This window comes from Neltuma alba, unplaced genomic scaffold (genome assembly GCF_004799145.2).
Source record: "Neltuma alba isolate B1F8T4 unplaced genomic scaffold, ASM479914v2 tig00011794_pilon, whole genome shotgun sequence".
Lineage (NCBI taxonomy): Eukaryota > Viridiplantae > Streptophyta > Magnoliopsida > Fabales > Fabaceae > Neltuma > Neltuma alba.
The window spans coordinates 128,695-143,252 of record NW_021636415.1 but is presented as its reverse complement, the minus strand read 5'-3'; the positions used below and the strand labels follow the sequence as shown (position 1 = coordinate 143,252).

Genomic DNA, 14,558 nt, shown 5'->3' with positions numbered 1-14,558 from the left:
ACAACCGGCTGCCGGGAATTATTAGTGGAGTCATTTGGCAACATTTCAAAATTTTGAAGAAAATAGTACAAAAAGGTTTGATTTGATATTTTGAATATCAAACTTATTGATTTGATATTTAGTATTTATAAAGGTATTATTTTGTCATTTTTCCCAGGTGAAAATTGAATCCAAAAGTAAATCATTTTCTGGCTGGATAAGTTTCTTATAAATCCTAACTCATCACAAAATGTAAAATTTTTAGGGTAGTATTTTTGTAAAGACTTCCAATCCATTATCAGTACTATTTTCTTCTATTATTTAAGAGTGTCTATGTTATAAACCGGATTTTGAAGCAAATGGATGACGGAAAAATAGAGCATAGAGAAATATTTGAGATTTTTTTGGTAAGAATATTTGAGATTTTTAGTGTAGAGCCATTTTTCAGATAAGTTTTTTGGCATGTGAATTTGTTTCGCAAAAAAAAAAAGAAAACAAAGACCCGGAGCTGTACGTTGGGCCAGTGAATGGGCAAGTTGGGCTGAAATATGATAAATTTTTTCGTGATAGGCCGGAATTCATGTATGCATGCATGCGTGAGGGTCATGGACAAACAAGTATGCCATTGTAAATTAACAGGATTTGAGTTTGGCAGAAAAAGTTAATCTCTCATAATGTGATAAATTTATGGTTAAATTTGTACTGAGAGATGCTAATATTTAATACCTGATAGTATTTCAAATAAGATTATCTCCAATAAAAAAAACCTACTAGTAAAAAAAAAATGCAAGCCATGGTGAAACTAAATGTGCAAGTATTGTTAAATTTCTAAATTTTTTTTTTACTTAAACATGTTTACCTGAGAAAAACGACATACTATTAGAACTATAAAACAAATGCGCCCCAGGATCTGAAATCCATGACACTTTCTTTAGTAAGAAAAATACTCATCCGGTTCTTAATATAAAACCCATTTAACTAATTTGATTATATTAAGGAAATTAGATAAGTTAGTTAATTATAAGAAAAGTGACACATTTTTCCTAAAACACCATAATCATCTTTCTTAATACTCCCTCTCCCTCTTCTACTTGATTATGGTTGAGGGAGTATCTATAGGGGTAATTTAGAGAAAATTGATAAATATGAGAAATGTGTCTTATATTTGGAAGCAAAACCAAGTCAACAATTAGGTCCTATATTAAGAAACGGAGGAGTAACACTATGTCTACAAAATTTAATTAGGTTTTGTTTTAAATCCCCATACAAATTAATGTTTCGTTCCTTTATTATTTTGAATTGCTTAAGACTATAAGCTGACCCAAATAATGTTAAGTTTGCTAATATAGACAACGTTAAACTCATCAGATGATTAGTTAAAAAATGCAGACCTAAACAAATTATAAAATTGTCTAATTAAAATTTTGTTTTGATTAAACAAAAAAAAAATGAATCACACTTCTGGAAAATGAAAACATGCTGGTGAGAGGTGGAATGGCAATATCGTTGGACCAACTCATGGTATTTTTTGAAATAAGAGACTAACATTCAAACCAAACAAATAAAAGGGATAAAAATCATGAAAATAAATTACATAGGTTATAAACAAAACACGATTAAAATATGAGGAGCCGGGGTTAGTATTTTCTCTCTTTCCTACTTATTTTATATTTTTAATTAAAAACGAACTAGAGATTTTATCCTGCTCCCATTATGTGGAATAACGATTATAGTCCATTGGCTTATATTTCACCTTGACCTTGTTCCATAGCCAACATTGAAAAATCACAATTTAACTTGTAAAAATAAAATGAGCCGAGATTTTGCATGTTTCAAGACTCGGGATGCCTTGTAGCCAAAATGATACCACGCGCCCCTTTTGAAACTTCCGTCAATGTGAAGTTGTGAGTTCAGACCTTTTAATGAACATATAATAAGCGTGAGTTATGAAAAAAAATCATGATATAGAAAAATGTTACTCCTTCAATTCTTAATATAAGATATATTTAACTAATTTTATTAAATTAAGGAAGTTAGGTAAATTAATTAATTATAAGAAATATGACATGTTTTTCCTAAAACACCATAATCATTTTTCTTAATATCTCCTCTCCTTTTTCCACTTGATTATGACTGAGGAAGTATCCATATGAGTAATTTAGAAAAAATTGATAAATATGATAAATAGATCTTATATTTTAGAATAAAAATCAACTCAATAATTAGATTATATATCAAGGACTGGAAGAGTATTATAGGGATTTATAATATTTTAGTACCCCAAAATCTACAAAATCTGTGTCTAATAACTCATGAAAACTGCACTGCTTTTTCCTAGAATTCGCAATCAATTTAAACTCCCTAATCAATTAAAGCTCTGTGCTTTTGAAATGCCGGAAATGAATTTTTCAGCCAATGTAGGAAAAAAATTACTTTATTTTATGCTCATTTGCCCCCTCAACTGTGTAAACAGATTACAAGGAATCCTATTATCCTCATACCATATTCACACGGTGAAGGTATAGGAAATCATTAATTCGTTGTCATCCAATCTTTATTCATTGAATATTTATAAGGGTAGCGTACCAAATATGCTAAGCGTCACTAACGAAGGTTGGGTCTAGCAGAAAAGGCTAATTCCTCATAATATGGTAAACTAATGTTCAAATCCCCACTGGAAGAAGTGTCCACATTTAGTGCCTGATAGTGCCTCAAATAGGGTTGCCTCTAATTAGAGGATACCTATGCTTTAGGGGGGAAAAAAGTGAAGTGCAACTAAAGTTAAGTCGTTAAACGCTATGAGTACAAATTCCAAAAGGAGAAAACTAACAAATCTAAGGCAAAATCTCAAAAAAATGCCACTTTAATTCTAAAATTTCGAAAAATTCACTCTAACAAACAAAAGGACACATTGGTCAAAGAATTGGAGTTTGAATAAGGAACAAAAGACCGGACTGAAGACTAAACCAGTTGAGATAGTAGTTCAAAGATTAGTTGGTCGGATTAGAGTCAACTCAAAGTCATCATATTAAAATAATATAATTTAATTAAAAATAAAAAAATATAACAACATAAATAATCACTAATAACAAAATATAAAAAAAATATAATAATAGTTTAATTGTAACAATATTAAAATATAATAATATTGAGAATTTTGATCTTTACGATTCATCAATAACTAAAAGTAATAATTATTGATGCCAAAATTATCATTAAAATTCATTTAAATCTATCATGATTGAGATATTACGAGCTAAATGAGGAAAAAATAGAACCAATAGCAACATAATTATTCAAACTGGTTCATTATTGATTCACACTAATTTTCACTAGTTCACCCCAATTTAACTAGTTCGATACCGGTTTAACTCCTAACCAGTTTAATGTCCAAACCTGACCATTGTCCAGCTCTCCAGTTTTTTGGTTGAAATAACCGATTCGATCTGTTTTTTTTCCTTTTATCCTTAAACTATTACCTCAACCAGTTTAATATTCAGTTCAGTTTTTTGTTTCTTGCCTGTGAGTGGCCCATACTCCCCTCCTCTAACTTTTTCCCTCCTAAACATTGGTATCTTTCAATTGAAAATAATCATGTGCTATATGTTAGTACTTAAAAAAAAAAAAATAATGCGTGCAAGGGGAGTCCCCTTAAAATACATAATGAACAATTTTTAAAATTTCATGAACGGTGAATCCTTTTCCCTCAAATGACATACTTTTCACGTTTAACCTCATCCATATTTTTCTAAATTTCACATTTCAAATATCAGAGTGGACTTGGTACTATGAGTTACTAAATGTAGACACCTTATTAAATGGGAATTTGAATCTTGATTTGCTATTTTGTGAGAACTAGTTTTTTTTCCTTGACTAAATTCTTATTACTTATTAGCTCCTCCAACTTCTTTTCCTAAAGAGGTATGCGTATCTCAAAAGAGGTATATAGAGACTTGGATGTTTTCTCCAAAGCCCAATTTGCTCGAGGCTCGTTCTGCCGCCTAATTTCGGTCCATTTTTTTAATTATTCTCAATTAATCTTATAAATCAATTTTATAAGTCAATCAACTTAATTTTGAATTCATAATTAATTTTAACATGTACACAGAGTGTTTTGACATTTTCTAAGAAAATCATTATGGGAGCGAACCCAATAATGGGCCAAACCGCTCCAATTTTTTTTCCCGCCCTCCTAGAATTCAAAGCTAGTTACGCTATACCTAATTTTTAATTTTACTTTTTAACTAAACTCAAAATTAATTTTATAAATCAATTACAACCAACCTCAATTTTTTAACTCAAATTCAAACACCGTACCCTCTGTATTTCAACCCGTGACATTGAAGCTTTTGAAAGATTTTCTGTCAAGAATGCTGGGCAAAAAAGCAGTTTTGATGCTAATACAGTGAGGATACGAAAACAGAAAATCCTAAAAATATCTCTTGAATTTTAAAATTCTAAATCAGTCTTATTTACTATATTTTAATAGCAATTGACTATATTTAAAAAATAAATGACAACATATTTTCGTATTAATTCCTTATTTGGGACTTTGAAATTTAAAAGTTTTTTTTTTAAGATTTTCCATATAAAAGCTACATGTTTTAGACTAAGTAAGCAGATATACTGCTAGGGCCCTAAATATAAATTTAGTTTGCACGACAAACTACATCTTATATTTAGAAGAAAAATTCTCTACAATGCTCATCCAAAGTCATTGATCCTTCAGGTTTTTGCTAATTTGACAGGTTGTGGGTGAAGTATAATGGAGGGGAAAGCTCAAACATTCAAGTTCAATTCCTAGCCTCCAACAAGTTATTGCTTGGAGTTTCAACTTTTAAGTTTTAACCGTGTAACTTTCGCCAGTTTTATTATTTATGTATTTAAGTAATAACATTATTATTGGTGGCCAACGATACCATTATTATTATTAGTATTATTATTATTATTTTACAATAAAAATATTTTTTTTGAGATGATGGATTAAAAAATAAAGCCATTCTAATTAAATTAGTTTCGTACATATTTATTGTTGTTGTTGAAATTATTTGGTGAACAAGATGAAGCCGTCGGATAGGTTGGAGCTTGCCTTCCATGAAATAGTTTAAAATTAATTAAAGTTTGTCATTTTGCATGAACCAGTTGGAAACCAGCATATTGTTATCTAACTCCACGCACAAGATGAAGCCCTCCCAAGTTTTCAAATTATTTTTTAATTGTCATATGTTATATATATATATGCTCCTCCAACACTTGGTTAAACACCCACACACATATTCGCCTTCCTTGCAATTAAATGCTTACTCTACTTGTGTCTATGCATGCATTATAATTAAGGAGAATTAAAATAAGAGCCCAAGTAAAAAATATAATTACTAAAAAATCCTAATGATAAATGAGTAGTTGTGATTTACTACCCTCAAACATGTTATTGTAGGTTGCTCTGTTATTATTGGGACTATTTAATAATTATGTTTCTTAGTTGAGATCTCATTACAGTTCTACTTTAATACCTTATAATTATTACAAAACAATTAATCACGTCATGGTTTTGTGTCCATCACGCAATGATTTATAATCATGCAGTATTAACTCCCGTTGTTAGCGGAGGTATTATTATTTGGAGTTTTCATCTAAATTTATTTCAAAAATATTCACTGAGGAGCGTTAGGCATTCTAAAATTTTTTTTAGCACAAATTTAGCTTGAAAGTTTAAAATCGTAACAATTTTGTCTTTTACTATTAAAAACTTTCCCTCCATTACTTTTGTATAAGAGACATTCCTTTTAATTACTTATATTATTATATTTAATTCTCACACATTCTCTCTTCCACATAAATGAGAGTATTTTTGGTAAAAAAGTTATATTTTTTTACATATTTATTGCATATAACTTATGTTAACCACCATTTTGAACAACGCAATTTAGTTAAGTGTCTCTTGTATTAAAAAAATGAAGGAAGTAATATTGACCGTTAAAATAGTGATAATGATAGTTAACATTTTTAATAGTATGAGGCAAAATTACCACAATTTTAAGCTTTTGGGACAAATTTGCGTTAAAAAAAAAAAACTTTCAGATGCCCAACGCTCCTAAGTAAAAACTTTTGAGGATAAATTTGCACCTTAACTCTATTATTTTAATTCTCAAATTCTTACTTTCTTCTAAACCTTTTTTATGGGTTTTTTACTCTTCATACAATAAACAGTTAAAAAAATCCTCCAAGGTGGGAAATATTTTCCGAAATACTGCAATGAAAATCGTTCACATATTGACTGAATCAGGATTTATATAGAAATCAGTCATTCAAACCACCATTTTAACCCTTATCATATGCGACATTTTTCGTTTTTAATTGAAAAAGTCAAATCATTCACTTTCAATTTTGACTTGAAGTGTGCCATTTTCTTCATTAACTTCTTATTATTATAAAAAAAAAATTAAGTTTAGTCATCTGCTAAACTGAAATGATCCACTAGGTTGGTTATGCTTTCAATCAAATATTTTGACAAAACATTACTTTCATTATTCTCTTGGTTTTATTTTTTATCGCGTCAAAACTATCATTAGGTCTTCATGATTCCAAAAATGTTTAATTCGTTTCTAACTAACAACCAGGTTAGACTTTTAATACATCACGGAATGACCCAGATAATGAATTCCTTAATATGAATTACGTAATTAATAATATTATTTTTATAATATTTTTCTAATTTTGTATTTTAAATTCAAAATAATGTAAGAACTAAGAAACATAGGCGTTGTATGTTTTTGTTTTTGTTTTTTGTTTTAATATTTTTAGAATAGTTTTATAAAATTACTTTTTAAATAAGTTTTGAAAAAAAAATTTAGATAATTGTTCTAAAAAATTGCATTTGGAAAAAAACATAAAAACTTGTTTAGAACAATTGTTCTGAAAATTAACTTGGAGAACAAATAGAAGATGAGAGGCAGAGTGAAGAGTGCGACGATGACAGAAACGACGTAGGCACCAACTTGCGCGAGTGAAGAGGAGTATTAGAAAAAATAGAAAAATAAAATAAAATACGTAAAATTGTTTTTAAGTTTTTGTTTTAACAACGTAACATGTTTCTATTTTTTATTTTTGCAAAACACTTAATTAAACATTAATAATGAAACATTTTTTCTTTTTTTTTTGCTTTTAAAATAAATTATTTTTCAAATAAGAAAACAAACAGGTCCATAATAGAGAGAATCCCATTTAAATCCAACTGAAATACTAAAATTCAAAATAAAGCATACACTTTGAACAAATTTCTAAATAACCTAAGAGGCCTATATAAAAATTTATAAATGTTGTTATAAGTGTAGAGTACCCTTCTATGATTATAATGAGCTGTTATGTTTATTTTTTTTCCTCTCATAAATTCGTTTTCTGAAATTTTTGTGATTTTCCTAAAATTTGAAAATAATAAATTTTTAATAGATAACAAAAAATGACAATAAAGTCGTTGATTCACATTAATAATTACTCCAACACTCTCATCAATATAACTATTAGATTTTAATTTTGGATATGCTTAATTTCTGTGCAGTTTTATTATTAATCCATCCTTCATATAAAATACCTATACATTTTAAGAGTGGAAAACTTATTCGTTTTTGGGCCAAAGAGTGGAAAACTTATTCAGACAATGAACGTTTTATAGAATTTGACTTGAGAATACTGTTGTAATTTATTATTTTCATATTTTAAGAAAAGAATTTGTAAAGGAAAAATATAAAAGTAATAGCTCATATTTTAATTATAGAGGGACATTTTGACTTTTCAACAACATTCTTAAATCTCTAATTAGACCTCTTGGCCTAATTAGAAATTCGTTTAAAGTAAAAACCTGATTTTTGAATTTTAGTATTTTAACTAGATTTAAATTAATTCTTCCCCATGATATTCTAAAATTCTGTCAACTTTTTTAGGACCAACATTTTGTCCACAAGTTAGCATTATAACATTACGCTACCTTTATTTAAAAAAAAAATGCTCAATTGAGAGATGAAAATTCAAAATTAATAAGATCAGAGGCTGACTATTGAGATGAAGAACTAGCTAGTAAGGTTGGTGGGTTATCCATATATACGACAACGGAAGCACATGGAACATGAAATTTAGCCCTCAAATTGAGAAAGCTCAAAAGTACATCTATAACACATTTTCTTTTACACTCAAATAGCATAACATTGGTGAAAGTGTTTGAAGGTAAGAGTATGGCAAATTCATGACTTATTGATAAATAGATTCAACAGATAATGTGGGTTTATAGATATCCCCAGGGCCCCAAAAAAAATAGATTTTGAGAAGAGAAGAAAATATTTTTACCACCCATATTTGATCCTAAATATGGGAAATTAAAAAATTCTAATTTAAAATACTATAAAATCAATTGATAAAGTTTTAAAAGAATAATTAAAAGAAAATTAAGACAACATCCCATTGAAAGTGTTAAAATTCCAAATGAATGATCCAAAATTGAATAATCTCAAAAGTTAATTGGACTCATTTGGAAGTATAAAATGCTTGAAAAGAGACAATCATTGCCCCTCACATTTTAGGAACCTCCGCATTTGAATAAATTCATGGAAAGGCCCCTGTTGCTAACTATTTATTATATTTACTTTGTTATTGAATACTTTGGTTTCATTATTTCCTATTTTGTTTAAAAATTTAAAAAATGTATTAAGAACTCCCATATATACTCGAATAAATTCATGGAGAAGACCTCTATTGCTGGCTATTTCCTACACTTTCTTTGCTATTTACTATTATTACTCATGTTTCACAAATTCGAAAGATATATTAAGAACTCTTATGCTTGAATAAATTTATAAAAAAGTCTCATATTTCCGACTGTCTATTCTTAATCTATTATTTACTACTTTGGTTTCCATGTTTACTATTCTTGTCCATACAAATTCAACACAAAAAAAAAAAAGTATTAGAAACTCTTGAATCAATTCATGGAGAATGTGCCCTGTTACTAACTATTTACTACATTTATTTTTCTATTTACTATTTTGGTTCGGGTATTTACTACTCATATTTCACAAAGTCGAAAAAAGTAGCAGGAACACCCACACTTCAATAAATCCATAGAGAAGGTCCTAGTAACTAATTGCTATGTTTACTTGGTTATTGAGTACTTTGATTTTGTTATTTACTCTTCTTATTTCGAATATTAGAAAATATAACAAGAATTTTATTGACAGCGTTGGCAGGGTCTCGCGAAGGTAATGAGCCTCTTCACTGATACTCGTATTTCAAAATGTCAAATTACTCCAATGCCATCAGTCCAATGGATTACAAATTTTGAATCATTGGTTTGGGATTTCAACACTTCAATAGTATTTTCTGTCATTTTTATTAGATTAAATTAAAAATATACTTTAAGCCCTAAGTTGCAGGCTTACTTCATTTTAGACTTTCAAAATAATCTTCAACAAAGAAGAATGACTTTTGTAATAGGGACACCTTTTATATCATTATTAAAATATTAAATTTATTTACAAATGAGTGAATGTTATTGATAAAAAAATTTAATTATTATTTCATAGAACATCTGAGTTAAATAAAGTTTTCAAGTAATACTTCCTTATTTGCAAGATTGTTTTGGGAATTAGATTTTTTGAAACGTTACTGTCATCTCCCTTTTCTTAACGGAGAATCATTAAATGTAGGTCTCAAATTTCTACATAGATATATATACACATAAATTTTTTTTTATTTATGTGTAATTAATTAGGATCTATATAATGATTTTTTTTTTCAGACTAATGATCTATAATTCTTCCTGTATTTAACTGTTTTTGGCTAAACTTCAATTCCTTTATTTAAATTAGTTGCTCTCCCTTGTGACACATAATTTAAAAAATAAATCATACAATTCAAGCTTGAAAAAGCAGTATGATTTACGTGTGAAAGTCTATATTTTTACATTTGATCATGCTAGTATTCTGGCAGCAGAATGTTCGTGTGTTGCATTTGATGATGAAATATAATTCTGGGTGAAATATATTTTTAAATGATTATTAATATATATAATAAAATGAAATACGTATCAAATAATACAATTTACAAATTATATCTTCTAGTCCTTAATGTAAGATCTAACTGGAAAGTTAATGTTAGTCTTATATGTAAGACTTATTTTATATATTTATCAAATTTTTTCAAGTTAACCTTATTGTTATTGATATTTTCTTACCAATAATCAAGTAGAAGATGGAGGAAGAAAATTAAAAATGGTGCTTATAGTGTTTTAAGAGGGGAAAAAAACATATTAGATTAGCTAATTTAACTAACATCTTTAATCTACTTAGATTAATTAATTTAGTTATACATTAAGAACTCGAAGAGTATCACATCACCTCAAAAAACAACAAAAACAAATTTAATTAGCACATGACATCCTTTTTCTATATATATAGTGTGAGGTAGAGTACACTGCTTAAGGTTATTGAATATCCTTATTTATTATAAATTTATATGATTTTTTTCTTGCAATTTTGTTAGATTTTTCATTAATTAGTTAGTTAATAGAAGGAATATTCCCGTAAATAAAATTAATTTAAAAAAGAAGAAGAAGAAGAAAGAGACGTTAACTGATAACTAACAACTAACATGCACTTACTATTTGCACTCTATTTCTCTTAGAAATATGCCTTTCTTCTTCTTCTAAACCAGCAAAACAAGAAGCCAAGAACTCCATAACAACATTCTCGTTCTTCACTTCTGATCATTATATTCAAACAAGAATGGCCAATTATCCTACTATTCCTCTTTACAATCCTCATGTCATCAAGAATCTTCACTATTTCATCGTCACCACTGTCTTCTGCACTATATTTTACCTCCTCAGCCTCTGGCAGCATTCACCCCTGGTTAGCCTCCGATCAACCGCCGGAGTCAAAGCCAATTCCGGCGTCCCGGTTCCCTTCTGCATTGACCACAATTCGAGCACATCAATCTCGCCGGCGCCTTTGAATGTCAATCTCGACTTCTCCTCCCAACATTACCTCCCTGACCCACGTCCCACGGCGGAGCGTCCTTTTCATTTCTCTCCCTGCGACGCGTCGTTCTCTGAGTACACTCCTTGTCAGGACGTTCAGAGGTCCCTGAAATTCGACAGGGACAGGCTCATCTACTGTGAAAGGCATTGCCCAGAGAAGGAGGAGCTAATGAAGTGCCGGATTCCGGCGCCCTTTGGGTACCGACTTCCGTTCCGGTGGCCGACGAGTCGGGACTTTGTCTGGTACGCTATCGTGCCTCACAAGGAGCTGACAATTGAGAAGGCGAAGCAGAATTGGGTCCGATTCGAAAAGGATCGGTTCAGGTTCCACGGCGGTGGGGCCATGTTTCCACGTGGCGCCGGTGCGTACATCGACGACATCGGAAAACTGATCAACCTGAAAGATGGGTCTATCAGAACCGCCATAGACACCGGTTGTGGGGCACGGAATTCTTCTCCTTTCTCGATTCTTGAACCGAACACTATTTCGGATTCCATAATCGGATTAGTAATATCAAGCATTTCTTTTAAATTTTCTTTGTGAACCGCCGGTTTTTGCTCGTTGAACCGGATGGTTCGCCTTTCTGCTGCGGGTAGTTTAACAACTTTTAGAGCAGCAATGGCCAAGTCCACCAGGTAGAAGGAGATCCAATAATTGAACTTGCTCTGTTATTTGTTTTCACCGAGCAGTTTACTAAATGCTTTATTTTATATATATATATATATATATATATATCAATTTTTATGTTGGAATGAGTGAGAGTGAGAAGACCAATAGGAATCTGGGTTAGAGAAAGATTAAATTTTTAAAATTTATAATTATTTGGCATGGGAAACTTTTAATTTGAAGTTCTAGATTATATATTGTTTGGCTTTGATGCTGGGAGGGTAGGATCATTTATGAGACTACACAATTCAGGTAAATCAGGGCGAGGGCTGTAAAGGAAAATTAATGAAGATCATTCCATGCTTACCACATATAAGAGTTCTATCAGATAGACATGACAAATCGGCAAATCCCATTAATTATAGTATTTTTAATATATTTTCCAATGTTATTCGACAGGACTTCCGCGCACACTTTTCCATCGGGGAGCTTACCTTGTATCTTGAGACATTTTAATAGTGTCATTTGCCCGAAAAGACACACATGAAGCCCAGGTTCAATTTGCTCTTGAACGTGGAGTTCCTGCTTTCATTGGAGTTCTTGCATCCATGAGACTTCTTTACCCTTCTAGAGCCTTTGACATGGCTCACTGCTCACGTTGCCTCATTCCCTGGGGCCAATATGGTACACCCCATTTCCTTTATCACGTAGATACTGTTTGAACAGTTCTGAACTTTTGGAGAACTTTGTTACTGAATTGCTTATGGTTTTACAGATGGGATTTACCTAACTGAAGTCGATCGAGTTTTGCGTCCTGGTGGGTATTGGATTCTGTCGGGGCCACCGATCAACTGGGAAAAGCACTGGAGAGGGTGGGAGAGAACACCTGAGAGTCTTAAAGAAGAACAGGATGTGATTGAGAAGGTCGCAAGGAGCCTGTGCTGGAAGAAATTGGTACAGAAGGATGATCTTGCAATATGGCAGAAACCCAGAAATCATGTATATTGTAAGAATACCAGAAAGGTCTTTCAGAATAGGGGAAATTTCCCACTCTATAGGTTTAGTTTTAAGAGAGCTTTCTCGGTAGAAGAGATGTCATGAGCTAGATTAATACATTAGGCTCGTAACTGATTTGAAAAAAGGGCAAAGGAAAAAAAAAAAAAAAACACTTTATGGAATGATCATGAGGATTTACTTATGTAACGAGTAGGTGCATCTTTCTGGAGTCATATATAGATCTCCTAAAACATGGGTTTCCCACCAAATAGCAGTTTCATGGAGAGGAGTCTAAAATTTTTTTTATAGAAAAAATGAAGTCTAGACAAATAGGCATATCAAGTTCTGCCCTGTATCAAGTTTCATTAGTAACTATGAAGTCACTAGTAACTACGTTTATCTGTTCTCAGGTGTGAAGCCATGTCCACCTCCTCGCGAACTTATGACTTCATACATGGTGATTCAGTTTTTAGCCTTTGTCAGAAGAGGTAATGGCAAAAGTAAACTCTGAAACTCATCAATTTTAATGGTGAAAACAGAAATACATCTAACACGTGCCACGGGTATTCTAATTGCATCTAACACGTGCTACAGATGCAATATGGAAGATATTCTTCTAGAAATGGATAGGATTTTGAGGCCAAAGGGTAGTGTCATTGTGCGTGATGATGTAGATGTGTTGGTAAAGGTGAAAAGCATTGCAGATGCAATGCAGTGGGAAACCAGAATTGCAAACCATGAAGAGGGTCCACACCAGAGAGAGAAGATACTATTAGCAGCCAAGCAGTATTGGACTGTGCCATTCGAACAAAGCAAGAGCAAGTTTCATCCATCCCTTAATTCAGAATTTTCTAATTTTCTGTCAAAATTTTTCTAGAAAATTCCACTCTTTTCCAACCCCAATTCTGTTGGGTGCAAAGTGAACATTTACACGCAACAATTAAGTCATTGAAACTCTCATATCAAATATCTGATTTCAATACAAGCTGCTGAAATTACAATCACCTCTCTGCTTATTCAAGCAATTGCACCAATAATCCTTGTGCTGAATTTTTATCAGGCAAATAATTCTCGTTTTCTCATACACAAGTACCCTCTTTGCAGCATTTCATATTGTCGGAAAATCAAAGGCAAGGGTGTTTCTGATTGGGATTAAGACAGTTCCAAGACCTAAAACTACTCAATTCTACTGATCGTCCTCTTATCTTTTAAATTTCAAAAGAATAAAATGGAGACAAATAGTTTAAAACTAAAATGCTTGATTCGATGTATAACTATAAACTTATAGCTTTATGAAGATATGTTATAATCCTTTGTAAAATACATGCTTCTTAAAATTTGTTAAAAGGCAAAAGAACATTCAAATTAGGGCAGATGAAGACTATCTGTGAATAAGAATATGCACAATAGTTCTGTTAGATCAATGCCATCTTTCTGAACTATTATCTATACAAACACAAATACTTACAGGGAACATGTAAATCTAAATTAATTCCAGAAACAATGCTTCATGCCTGCTGGTCAGGCCTACTTTACTCAAGGCAAATGAGCTATCATCCATGCTGAAAGATTGTGGGGGGTATGACTTCACCTATTCACCAAATGTACAAGAAATTATTGTCATTTATGATCTCAAACACAAGCATCCAATGATATGAAATATAATGGACGAATAAAAATAATTCCTTCGCATATTCAAATACCCATGTAATCCAATTATATGTTATTAGAAAGAATTAGACCTGGCTAAGTTTCTCTATGCATTTGCTATCAGCTTCTTCCATTTGCTATTAGGTTCTTTCATAAACTAATTTGTAAGTTTTTAGAAACCTAACCAATTAGTACAATGATGTTTAAAAAAAAAACAACCACTAGTACAGAAAATGAAATGTATTTCAGATTACTGGAATTAAATCCAATCAAGTATTAAGCAAAACAATAAAATACGTG

At 31.0% G+C, this 14,558-nt stretch overlaps 1 pseudogene; it reads left to right on the top strand.

Annotated features, from left to right (window-relative positions):
* Positions 1 to 10,751: 10,751 nt before the first annotated feature.
* Positions 10,752 to 13,485, top strand: LOC114718035 (probable methyltransferase PMT15; annotated as a pseudogene).
* The last annotated feature ends 1,073 nt before the right edge of the window (positions 13,486 to 14,558 follow it).